This window comes from Rutidosis leptorrhynchoides, chromosome 6, assembly GCF_046630445.1.
Source record: "Rutidosis leptorrhynchoides isolate AG116_Rl617_1_P2 chromosome 6, CSIRO_AGI_Rlap_v1, whole genome shotgun sequence".
In the NCBI taxonomy this organism is placed as follows: Eukaryota; Viridiplantae; Streptophyta; class Magnoliopsida; order Asterales; family Asteraceae; genus Rutidosis; species Rutidosis leptorrhynchoides.
Window position 1 is genome coordinate 19108058 of NC_092338.1, and position 14540 is coordinate 19122597.

Sequence of the window (14540 nt, forward strand, 5' to 3'; positions counted from 1 at the left end):
AAGCTACTAATTTTGACGACAAGACGCAAAATATCAAATGTGATATAAAATAATATGTTTGCAAACTCAGTATTTTTAATCACTTTTCTACACTAATCACCCTCATGAATTTATAATTATAGTCTGATTTCATGCAAATGAGGGCATTGCATGATCTCAAGTGTGGGGAAGGGTTTTAAATTCTCTCGAATTTACACTTAGTTTAATTGCCAAATTTTGTTAAAATTTGAAAAAATTTCAACTAAATGAATTCAAAATCATGTTTATACATATTTATGAACGATAAAACTAGGTATTAATGCCGAAATTATTATTACCTTGGAGAGAATATAAATGGAGAAACAACTCAAAACGCTTGAATTCATTTAAAATGGAATAGATGAGAATAAAAAGGTAAATAAAAGAATAAATAAAAGCTAAGTGTGGGAAGAATTTACCAATTTCTTTAAAACACATATCACATATTTGGTACAGATTATTGCAGGTACTTTTGCTTTGGACTAAACTAATCAGTTTTACCCGATTTATTGTAATACCTTTGAAAGAAAGATGGATCTACAAGATGAATCAATTTCATCATTAAAAGGAAGTAAAGTCTTCCGAAAAAGACACGCGCTTCTTGATTTAGGTCAGGAAGTTGTCGTCCAGACCAGCTGTAGGTTGACGAAAAATCTAGAAAAGTCATCTCTAAAATCAGCAGAAATCAACGGACCTCAGCATCAAACAGGGTCGCCAAGTGGTTAGACTTATCCTAACCATGAGAGGATCTGTCTCGTAAAATGGGGAGGGTGCCGTGCAAATTAGATTGATAAGACTAATGAATCAGACCCCCAGAAAGGATAATCTCCTTAAAAGATTAAAAATCAGCTTTTAAGCCTGATATTACTCAATCCTTGAGATTGACCTTAAAGATTGAGAATTACAAACTCATGAAATTCGATGATATCTAAACTCGAGCTTGAACGAGAAAATATTTTAATCAAATTAAAACCGATTTGTTTTCTGAAAACCCATTTTCAATGCGTTCATTACCATTGAATGTAAAATCCTAAGAATTCACCGGGATTCATTAGGTCACCTGAACCAAATCGGGTGTCAACCGTAAGAACGGTGGTTGCATAGCATGGTCGAAGACAGGACCTTGTGCCAGACCGAAAAACTATAGGGTGATCTTTACTATTGCTCCTACAAAGGATAGTAATTGCATCCAACACGTTATAGACCATAATCAAAAGCATGTCACGGGACATTGCCTTAACAGTTGCTTGTTCAACGCTTTCCTTTATAACCGGACGGTAGTTTACCGAAAGGTAATATACGGAGCAAGTATACTGGACGTGTTGCTTTTCTAATACAAGGTTAGCAAGTGGGTGACACAAAACCACAAGTTTTGAGCTAAAATTTTCAAAACTGAAACCCACAAACCCACAAAAATAATTTGCAAACACCGGTGAAGGGTTATTCCGGAAAACTTATCTAGGGTAAAAGCTAGAATGAATTTTTAAAAGATCAAATGTTTTCATAAAGATCCAATTTCCTTAAAGGATCTAAATTTTTAATAGTCATGTGGGACTGTAAACCACATCATTACTATCATTGTTTATACTGCCGTATCAAAATCACTGATGTATAAAGTGTGAGAATAAAAAAAAATGATTCGAGTGAAGTGTGATTTTATTTCAAGTTTTGTATTGCTTGAGGACAAGCAACGCTCAAGTGTGGAGATATTTGATAGTGCTCCAAATGAACATATATTTAGGCTCAATATCCTTCCAATATGTAAAGCTTTTAGTTGCAAATGTTCTATTTTCAAGTAATAATCGTTTAAATAAATAAGTGCGAAGACAAAAGAAGAAAACGACGTTTAAAGATGCAAATGATCAAAAAGCTCAAATGTACAAGATATAATTCAAGTGGTTCAATTTATTGATGAGAAACGTCTAAAAATTACAAGAGTACAAGCCGCGGAACACAAAGTACAAGATATCTACGCGTACGAAAGGACGTTCGAAAATTCGGAACCGAGACATAAACCGGGCGTAAACGTACGAGACAACGGAGCTAAAATTACAAGTCACATTGCACAAGAATATAATATAATATATATATATATATATATATATATATATATATATATATATATATATATATATATATATATATATATATATATATATATATATATATATATATATATATATATATATATATATATATATATATATAATTATATAAAATTATATATATTATATTATATAATAAATAAATCAAGAGCCGCCCACGTTTTTGGCAAGTATATGAGCTGGATCAGGAGGCCATGCGATCGCATGGCCAGAAGGCACAAAAGTCATGCGATCGCATGGGATGCTGTAGCTGGCCAAGTCTATAAATTGAGCAATTTTTTGACGAGTTATGTACACCTTTTCTTCTTTCTTTCTCTTTACATGTAATATATATATTTATAATTTTAATTTTAATTTTAATTTAAGTTAATAATAATAAGGTTATTGTAAGAATGTTTTACGAGTTTTAAGTCAAAACTCTGCCCGTGTAACAGTACGTGATAAATAATCACTGTTAGCTATGTTCTTCCTTTTTAATTTAATGTCTCGTAACTAAGTTATTATTATGCTTATTTGAGCCGAAGTAATCATGATGTTGAACTAAAAATTAAGATTGGGTTATTGAATTTTGTACCATAATTCGGGTTTGGACAAAAGACCGATACTTGTGGACATTGGACTATGAACTATTAATAGATGGGGGGTATTGTCTAATTGAATGACAACTCGTTGGAATCTGTCGAACCTATCTTCAAATTAGTTAATCTAATAATTATTAAATGATTATGCATGTCCTATTTAGTGACGTTTATATGACATCTTTTACGATCATTTAATTAATTATTTGGGTTGGGTAATTGATTATTCATTCTGATCAAGTGGGTAAATTAATATTCATATCTCATTAAAACAGGGGTGGATTACATACAAGGATAATTGGTGTAATTGTTAACAAAGTATTAAAACCTTGGATTACACGCAGTCGATAACCTGGTGTAATCATTAAACAAAGTATTAAAACCTTGTTACAGTTCGAATCCCTAATTAGTTGGAATATTTGACTTCGGGAATAAGGTTAATTTGACGAGCATTTTATAATTATGACCGATGGACTATTATGGACAAAAAACCAGATAGGTATCAAATAAATCCAGGACAAAGGACAATTAACCCAGATAAATAAATTAATATTAAAACGTCAAACATCATGATTACGAAAATTTAAATAAGCATAATACTTTTATTTCATATTTCATCGTACCTTTATTTACTGTCATTTTAATTACTGCAATTTACTTTATCGTAATTTAAATTCTGTCATTTATATTATCATCATTTATCTTTACGCTTAAAATATAAAATCGACAAACCGGTCATTAAACGGTAAAAACCCCCTTTTATAATAATATTACTATATATAATTATATATATATATTTTTTACAAATATAGTTGTTAAAAATATAGTACGTATCACTAGCTCCCTGTGGAACGAACCGGACTTACTAAAAACTACACTACTCTACGATTAGGTACACTGCCTATAAGTGTTGTAGCAAGGTTTATGTATATTCCATCTATATAAATAAATAAAACTTGTATCATATTACGCCGTATTTCATATTAAAAATAATACTATTTCGTATACACCTCGCATAACATCAATACTGCAACAAACAAATCCCCAATTACTAAACCATTCTGTCGTTTGCCCCTTGTGTTCACTGCAAATCCAGTCACTCTTCACCGCCATAGAGCTTCGGTGAGTAATCTGATACTAACCCTAACAAACGAACAGCAGAGCGTCTATTAATAACTATTATTATTTTCATTTAAGTTTTTATTGATTCAACCGTACATCTATATTATATAGTGTTTACATTATTAGTTCTTAGTTTGCTGTGATTTAATGGTTTAATTCAGAGGTTTTGTTGTGATCATGAAATTGATTGTTATGGTAGTTCTTAGTTTGTTAGTGTACTAGCTAAAATTGTTTATGTTTATTATCTATTGGATTGGTTATTGATCGAAGAGCATATCATAGCTCATATTTTATAAAATATTTTGGTAAGGGAGTGATGGGTTTTAGGAATTATGAAATATTGAAATGGGTAAATTTAAACTTTGAATCTTGAAAAATGAGGATTTGTTGCAGCAGGAAATTAAAAGAAATTTTTTTCAAAATAGATTTATTTTGTAGCCCTTTACAAAAACTAGAAATTCAAATATAAATTTTACAAAACCAGGTAAAACGGTGATTCAAAAGCCGGTTTGAAAGTTTTGCCAAACCGATGTTTCAATTTTCGGTTTGGCCACGTGTTTGATTCTCTGTCAAACTGGCAAATGAAATGCCGGTTTGACTCTTTGACTAGAACAGTTTTACACACCAACCGCCTTATCATTTATTCTCAATCCATGACTTAAATACTGCGAACCAAAAGGTGCCACGTGTACAAACCGACAAATGAAAGGCCGGATTGTATCATTATATATACCAACGTCTGCTTCACCGGTTTGTATCACTCCTTCAATTTCATACACTTTGTTTAAAACACATACACGATTTACAATGAATCCCGCCCAACCTCGAGCAACTCCGCTCGATGAATCACTATTATTGTTGCAATCTCAAGGAACTCACAGAGCGTACAAGGTTTTTATGGGTGTTGTTCAAGATGTTGGTGTTCCTGATAGATCCAAAAAAGTTAAACCAAGACGATTGGATCAAGGTTTATGGCATCATATGGAAGGTCTGGCGGCTGCAGATGAGTTTATAGACGTACGTGTTTACCGTTATATTCAACAAACGGGATTAGGGCAGGTTTTCAAAATAGGATACCAAGTATGTGAAGGCCCGCCCTAATCCATCTGGACGAAGTCTTCAACATCTGGTCCCATTGCGAGGTACTGACCTCTATATGATAAGTTTTACAAACATTGCATTCTTTTAAAAGACAAACTCATTTCAAAATATAACCTTTCGATACAAATGATATATGATTCCCCTAATATGAATGACTAATCTGTCATTGACTTTATAACAATCTTTTTGAATTCAAACGACTTGAATGCAACGTCTTTTGAAATATGCCATGAATGACTCCAATTAATATCTTTAAATTGAGCAAATGCACAGCGAAAGATTTCTTTAATACTTGAGAATAAACATGCTTAAAAGTGTCAACCAAAAGGTTGGAGAGTTCATAGGTTTATCATAATAATCATTTCAATAATTTTAATAGACCACAAGATTTCAAATATTTAACCGCACATGTAACCCGTGTACAAAACATGATACACATAACCTGTGTATAAAAATCATTCATATGGTAAACACCTAGTAACCGACATTAACAAAATGCATCTAGAATATCTCCATCATTCCAGGACTCTCATCGGATAAGATAAATCGAAGTACTAAAGCATCCGTAACCCGGATGGGGCTTGTTGGGCCCAATAGATCTATATTTAGGATTTGCGTCAATTGGTGGCAATTATAATAAACATCAATTCTTAGGCTACCAAGCTAAAAAGGGTGATATCCGGTATAATAATCCATCCATAGAATGTAGTTTCAAGTACTTGTGTGTATTTCATCAAACATTTATAAAAGCAGTGCATGTATTCTCAGCCCAAAAATATATATTGCAAAAGCATTTAAAAAGGGAGCAAATGAAACTCACAATACGATATTTTGTAGTAAAAATATGCATACGACTGAACTGAACAATTTGCAGGGTTGGCCTTGAATTCACGAACCTATATCATTTGTATATATATTAACATACATAGTTGTAATCGAACAGATTTATATATTATTATTATTATTATTAATATAATTGTTATATTATATGTTATATAGATAAATTTATATTTAATCTATATATTTTATATAACTACTACTTATCATATTAAATTTTAATATAATAATTACTCATTAAAATATTATTTAATATAATATGTAATATTGATATTAATGTAGTTATGTTTTATGTCATCAATATATTTTTATATAGAAAATATTTATTTGATATATTAATGATACTAAATATAATAATGATAAAAATAATACCAATTATGATAAAAATCATGATAATTCTAATAATAATAATAATAATAATGATAATCCCTCTTCTTATTAAAGCAGAAGCAAATATATGTAATAATCTTTTGACATATTTGATCTTCACCATTAATTTTAAAAGAAAACTTTCAATCTAACCGTTAATTTAAATCTCTAAAACAATATTACCTAATTAATTTTCATTTTCAATTACAAAGACGTTCATACCCTCTTTTTAACTTTAAATTACATAAAATCATCATATTTCAAAATAATTCAAAATCGAAATACTGCATTGAATTCAAAAAACCACTAAATTCGGAATGTAAATAAGGTTGTAATCCAAATAATTAATATTAATATTAATAATTAATTAAATTAAATTATTTGATGAAGTCAAACGATAATTACGCTGTATTCCATATTCCGTTTCCATAATTTCAATTTCAATTTCAATTTCGATTTTCAAAGATAATTGCATGCCGATTTCAATAGGACGCTGATCATCAAGATACATGTACAAAACCGAAATTTGCAGAAGTAAATTTCCAGCGATTGACTTCTCGATTAGCAATGCGATTGGTGAATCAAATTCCGTCTTTATCGATTCCTACTTTCGTTCATCAGGTTCCAATACGATTCACTTCTCGATTTCGAACTATGTGGATTCCAAGGTACGTTCATCATCGATGATTTCAATTTAGATTTTGAAATAAACCATAAATTTTTGTAAATGCTATAGAATTCTGGGAATTAATGCTTTGCAAATATTACTTGTCAAATTTGCTCTGGTCTAGATTGTTTGGCTGGGTAAGGATTCTTGATTTTTATTAGAATTGACCTATCTTTTGAATACGAGGCCTGTTAGCTCATTTACTCATTCGTCGTCTCATCCTCGATTCACGTGTCAAGGAACGATCTGGATAGACATTCAATTCAAACTTCCTTAACCACTTTAGAGGAAAATTTACTGTTATAATATTGTTCGGTAAAATTTTGTGTTATAATTAGTTATAATATTCTCAAGGAACGATTTGTATATAGAAGTTTGTGTGTAATGTAATTCATTTTACGCAATTATATAGAAGTTCGTATGTAACAGATTATGTAATGTATTATCGTGATGTTAAAGCTTGGTGTTTGGTTTGCTTAACATGATAAAGCTATAATTTGAAGCTCCTACCACTACGATTGAGTCATTTTAATATGGGTTTATATTAATTTAGAAATTAACTATGAAGTTAAATGCTTAGTTACATGTTCAATACGGTTGATGGTGCTATGATTAATTGTTTAGTTACATGTTATGATAGTGCCTCTGAATATGGAGAATTCAAGAGTTCAAAAACTTCTGTTTGCTTTGGAAGGATCCGGGACAAGCACATTCAAACAGGTATTAACATGCCTTTTAATTTCCAAGTTATTGGTTTGATTATTTTATAAATGTAGGTTCTTCAATATGGCAAAATGAGCGGGTTGGGTAATGGGTTAAATATTTTGGGCTAAAACATCTTTTGGTACATTAAAAACAGATAAGCTATATTGGCCCACAAACTTTATTTCTTTTTTCTTCTTCTAAAGGCAAACTTTATTTCTTACTTTTTTATGAATTGTTAATGTGTTATTATGATTACCAAAAAGTAACAATGTTATTTTAATAATAATTTAATACCTAAACACAAATATGATGTAGGAAGTTGTAACCTGTATGCATGTATATACACTTTAGGCAGTTGTCGAATCATTCGACCCATCTAACGTATTAGCGCGTTTAAACACATGTTTTTAATTGGCACTATGCGGGTGTTATTCGTAACCTAAATTGACACTTTCATAAGTCATTGGGTTGAAATTGCAACCTCTTTATGTTCTCTTTGTAAACATATATCCGCCCTTTCCCATGATTATTTATAAAATTTGTTCTTATAATTTTCTATGTATTTATTGCACTATATTATTGTATTGTTGCTAATTGTTGCTTTTTTCTTCATTGATGATGCTTGAAACAACTTTAATCATTTCTCACAATAGCCTTTTATGTGCCTCACCAAATCTAACAAAATAAACCCTTTAGATCATAGTAGTCTTCCTCTCTTGCAGGTTGAAGTTTTCATACGTGAACAAGTTCATTTTTGAGGAGTTGCACGATCTAAAGCTTAAGATACAAAGTAACACATATAGATATCTTAGTCTTTTACTCGAGGGGTGAGAGCATTTTGAAGAGGAGGCGTTAGCGGAAGTGAATCATCTATAATAGGTACCAAAAAGTGCATTCAAATTGTACTAACAAACCCATTATATTTTTTAATTTTAGTTTTTATAATATGTTAGCTTCTATCCGTATATTCATGCTGTCATTATGGTTATGGTTATTTGGCTGTGGTGCTAGATGGAGGTGGAAAGCTAGCGAGTTGTTTATATCTTCAAATATAGTTGGAATCATATAAGTATGATTTTGTTAATTTAATCACTTTATTAAATTTGCATTCCTATGAATATTTATCAACGATAGAATGTAGGTTTATTCTTCATATATGTGTTTCCAGGTTAGATGTTATCTCTCTTTTTATTGTCGTTGAATCTTTGATTATGTATTTTAGGGTATAATTTTCAACCAATTCAAAAATGTATTTTATATTATTTGGATTTTCCACTTAAATCCAAACAACTCTATTTCATTTAAATTTGACACATGTTTGTTTCTGTAGAAGGCCATTTGCATATAACATTTACACATTTAAAATAGTGTAACGAGCATGTCAGATATTTAGGTACCAAAGTCAGTTTTGGAGGAAGCAAAATCAGCTGCAAATGCGTCATTGGAAGAAATGGATACTACTTAATGCATGTTTCCTCTCATTGTGTTTGTTTGACCCTTCCATTACAATTTTTCATAATCAATATATTTAACTTTGGTTATCACATGAAATTGTATAAATTGAAAAATTTAAGGGTGTATTGATAGAAGTGATCAATCTTCTATTTTAAATTACATCACTCACTTGTCGGAAATAATTGAAAAATATATTGATAGAAGCGATCAATCTTCTATTTTAGATCAGTTATTAGCAACATTATTTGAATCACTGTATATTCAACTTGAATAAATTACTTTGACTTTACATTAACACTCACATTTTGCTTTTTTCTGACCAACACACATCATGGCATTATTGGAAATTCATGACTACCTAAAAAAGATTGATACTACGTAGTAGTTAGTCATCTATGGGAGTTAAAAAAATACAACTTGGTGAGTTCAATATTTTGATGACTTTTCACATGCTCATTTATAATTTGAGTTATTGTTCCATGTTTACTACTACATTTTGTTCTTAATTGTGTCACATAATATATATCATATCATTACCCATTCAGAACAAAAATTATCTCCAAACAATACATTCACGGATTCTCTTGCAGTAGAAACCAATAGTATATCACAAAACAAAATTTGTATACGTTAAAAAATTTATCAAATTGTATACCGTTACAAATATATATATAATATGTATAAAAAAATTGTAAACCGTTAAAAAATGCAATAGATTCTTTTTTTTTCGAAAAGCAAAATGCAATAGATTCTACATTGCAATATCAAATTTCTTTAATCAAACCCGCGAATCCGCGGGTCTTTGACTAGTTTTAATAATAAAAATGATAATTTTAATAAAAATGTTAATTTCAATAATAATACTAATTTTAATAAAAATGATAAATTTAAAAATAATGATACTTTTAGTAATAATGATAATAATAACAATAATACTGATAATAATAATAACTATAATAATAATTTTACTACTAATGATAATAATGATAATAGTTTTAATAATAATAATACTAATAATGATAATCTTATTAATAATAGTAATGATATTATTTATAGTAATACTTATGTTAATCATAATAATTAATGATAATAATAACTATAAATATGATAATAATACTAATTTTAATAATAATAATAATAATAATAATAATAATGTTAATACAAATACTAATGTTAGTAGTAGTAGTAGTAATAATAATAATAATAATAATAATAATAATAATAATAATAATAATAATAATAATAATAATAATAATAATAATAATAATAATAATAATAATCTATGTAATCATTTTAATACTAATGATAATAATAATAATGATATTACTAATACTAACAATAATGATAATAATATTAATTGTATTAATAATAATAAATATATTTTTAATATTAGTAATGATAATATTAATCATAATAACAACTATAACTAATAATAGCAATAATAATAATAATAATAATAATAATAATAATAATAATAATAATAATAATAATAATAATAATAATAATAATAATAATAATAATAATAATAATAATAATAATAATAATAATAGAAGTATTTACTACCTTAAAAGCTTTTCCAAAAAAAAAAAAATGCCACGAACCAGGCTCGAACCCAAAATCTCACGCTAACCCGCTAACACCCTTAACCATTCCTCAAAATCTGTTTTTCTGATTTATAACGCACCCTATATCTAATATATCTATCTGTCTGTTATCTTCTTCTCCTTCTTCTAGAATTAAATGATCGGTCATAACACCAAGTAAATGGAATTTGATTTAGGACTTGTAATTGAAACAAAAATAATCGGTTGTGGTTGATTTCGTTTGACAGAAAAGAAGAAAATAAACAGCACAGCAGGAGCTCGACGAGGAAGGTGATGAACTCAAATTTGATTTCAAAATTTGGACACTCTTAGATTACGATTTCTACATGAAATAGGTAGTAAATCATTCCTAGAAACCTTGTAAATCATCAATTGATCCAGAAACATCAAAATGAATTCGAATTTCATGATGAACACTTCGGTTGACTTTTTATTTTAAACTTTGACTTCGAAATTCAAAATCAATCGAAGGAATTGGAGACTGAAAATTTACAGATAGCTTAAATACATGATTCCTAACACAACAACATTTATAGATTTTTCAAATTGATTTGAAAACGAGCTTTTGATACTTACAGTTCAAGAACAGGGTAATGGGTCTGGGTTTTCTTTAACTTCTATTTTTATTTTCGAATTGCAGGAAGCAGAGAAATTGTGTGAGTAATTAAATGAGTTGATTGTGGTATTTAATCAATCAAGATTGTTGTGTTGTGATTATTGGAAGTCAACGTTCAACAATAGTATACAGGAATTAGACAGGAACAAAAATTGAAGAAGAAAAAAATGAAAAGGGAATAAAGCTCGATCGTGATTTATACAGATTTGGATTATCCTGACCTATAATCTATACTTAATTAATATTAATAATTAATATAAATAATAATAATAATACTTTTAATAAAAATACTAATAATAATAATAATAATAATAATAATAATATCGTTAATACTAATAATAATAATTATTATTATTATAATAATACTAATATTAATAATAAATAATTATTATTATTATAATAATAATTATAAATTTGATAATAATAATAATAATATTATTACTGATAATAATAATAATAAATTGTATTTATTTTTATAATAATAATAATGATAACTAAAATTATAATTTTACTACTACTTATAATAATAATGATAACAATAATATTAGTAATATTAATAATAATAATAATAATATAACAAATTTAAATGTATCAAGTATTATAATTTTAATAATATTAATAATACAAATACTAATACTAATATTAATATTTATATTTTAACGAAAGTAATAATAACAATAGTAATATAATAACTATATTTTAACTTGTAATTTAATTTATTATTATTACATATTACAAATTATGTAATATTTATTATATTATATAATAACATATATAGGATATCTAATATTTTATATATATTACAATATATAATACTATTTATGTATAGAAATCATATGTATATATATTTATATATATATATATATATATATATATATATATATATATATATATATATATATATACGAGGATATATAAATCTACATATAAAGTTTATAAATTATATGTAGATATTAAAATAAACTAACATTTTATTATGTTGTTGAAGTTTCTTTGGCTTCCGTATGGAATGATTATCAACCGTCTACCCGCTAAGTGTATAGTTGATGTTAACTTGTGGACATACCGTGGCACTATTCTATTTTGGGCTACGATTGAGATGCATCTCCCAGATAGGGTATGTAGACAGTTCGGATGGATTCAGGATATTCTACCGTCGAACTTGTTGTTCACACCACAACAGCATCATGCCATACACGGTACAACCCTACGGTCAAGAGCAAACGCGGATATAAGGCTAACGAACCCGCAAGTTAACTACATAAGCCAGTGGTATGAACGAGCTCATAAGATCTATATTCCTACATCGAGGTGGGCACGACCACGACTGGTCGTTACTTTCCGTGGTACTACACGCGTACAATAGTTATAATATGTGATATTAGGAGACCACAACCCGCCAACCAATATCGTAATTGGGCAACAGAAGAGAATCTTTATCTAAATAAAATAATTATTTTATAGCATTTGTGTGAAATGAATTAGTTTTAATATTTGTTTACATTTACGTATTGTGCAGGAGGAGGGTTTAACAAGGATAAGCGCGATGGCTATATCTCAAATGCAACCAAACAGTCAACCAAACCTGCAGGCTTTTGTTGACTTTCCGCGTCATTTGATGGACGTCACGCATCAAACTCAACATGATTCGGGGTTCCAGTTCTATTGTACACAAAACTACCAATGGCCGGATTATGGTTTCCCTCAATATACAAATCAGGGTCAATCATCCAGTGACACCCCGAACCAGAACGCGTCTATAAGGGATTAATGTTATGGTAGTACCCATCATCAAACACCAAGGAACTCTCCGTTTGATATGGGAAGTCCATCATATGGACATCAAACTCCAAGAAACTCTGCGTTTGATTTGGGATCTCAACGAACTCAATCATATGTTCGGCGAAACTCTCCCTTGGCATTCCCGGATATGGGAGGTACATCACAAGTTGATCATAATGTACATGATGCGGCGGATCTAGGAGATGATGAGCCCGACCCACAACCACTGCAACTCCGCAGGAGTGACCGGGTTTCAAATCCACCACCATGTGGTACCGGTGGACACAAACATGGGTATAGACATAGACGTTGATTGAGCGTATTATTAATGATTGTAATAGTTTAGTTTTTTTTTTTTAATGAGAACTCGTTATTATCTTTTATTATAATGATTGTATTTTTATTATATTGAATAATTTAGTAATTGAAACTCGTTTTACAATCAAATTAATAAACTAAAAATTATATTACATAATAAAAAATTAAACTCATTATTAATAAACTAATAATTAAATAAGAAAAACATAACATAATATGAAAAACAAAAAATAAACTCATTATTAATAAACTAATAAATAATTTTATAATAATCATAATAAATATTAAATAATGCAAACATAACATAATATGAAAAACAAATAAAAACTCATTATTAATAAACCAATAAATAATTTTATAAAAATCATAATAAATATTAAATAATACAAACATAACATAATATATAAAAAAAAAAAAAATTTACAAACCAGCATTTCGAAAGCCGGTTTGCACTGTTAGGGCAAACGTGACTTAAATATATTATAAAATGTAACTGGGGAGCCAAACTGGCAAATGAAATTTTGGTTTGGCCTCAAAACTGGCAAACCGGCAAATGAAACACCGGTTTACTTATTTTTATAAAAAATTATTTGAATTTCTATTTCTGTATTATAGTTAGAAAATAAATCTATTTTGGAAAAAAAAATTCAAATAAAAGTTGGAATGAAGTTTGGTGAGAAAATACTAAGAGAATGAAAATCTGAAATGACTGTTTTGCCCTCATGTGCACAGCAAGTGAGGGAACTTAACGATTCATTAACGTCCTTTAATGATAAGAACTCCTCACGTAATTATGGTAAACCACATGGATTCCCCAGGAAAAAAAAATGAGTAACTTGTTTAGACAGGATCAATAGTAATATGAGGTAAACCATAGAGACTCTTCAAAAAATCTTAGCAGGGAACATATATTCCTGTAGGTGATAACGAAATGACTGTATCATACTGATTAATAATGCAGATATTATTACCTTTAATTGACTATTTGCTTTAATTGACTGTTTGTTATACATGCATGGAGTACTACATTCATTGGAGAAACATTGATTGACAGCGACAAAAAAAACTAGTAATTGTTTCTAGTATTTAAAAAAAATGCATGCATAAATACTAGAAGACTCGTTAAACAATCAAGTCTTTGTCTTCATTTTCACATAAATACTTTTCCAGCTTCGATCTACTACTGATTTTCGATCGCTTAATTAGCTGTTCAATAATACATGTATGTAGTTTGATTAAAAAAAATGACTCGTATAAGTCAAG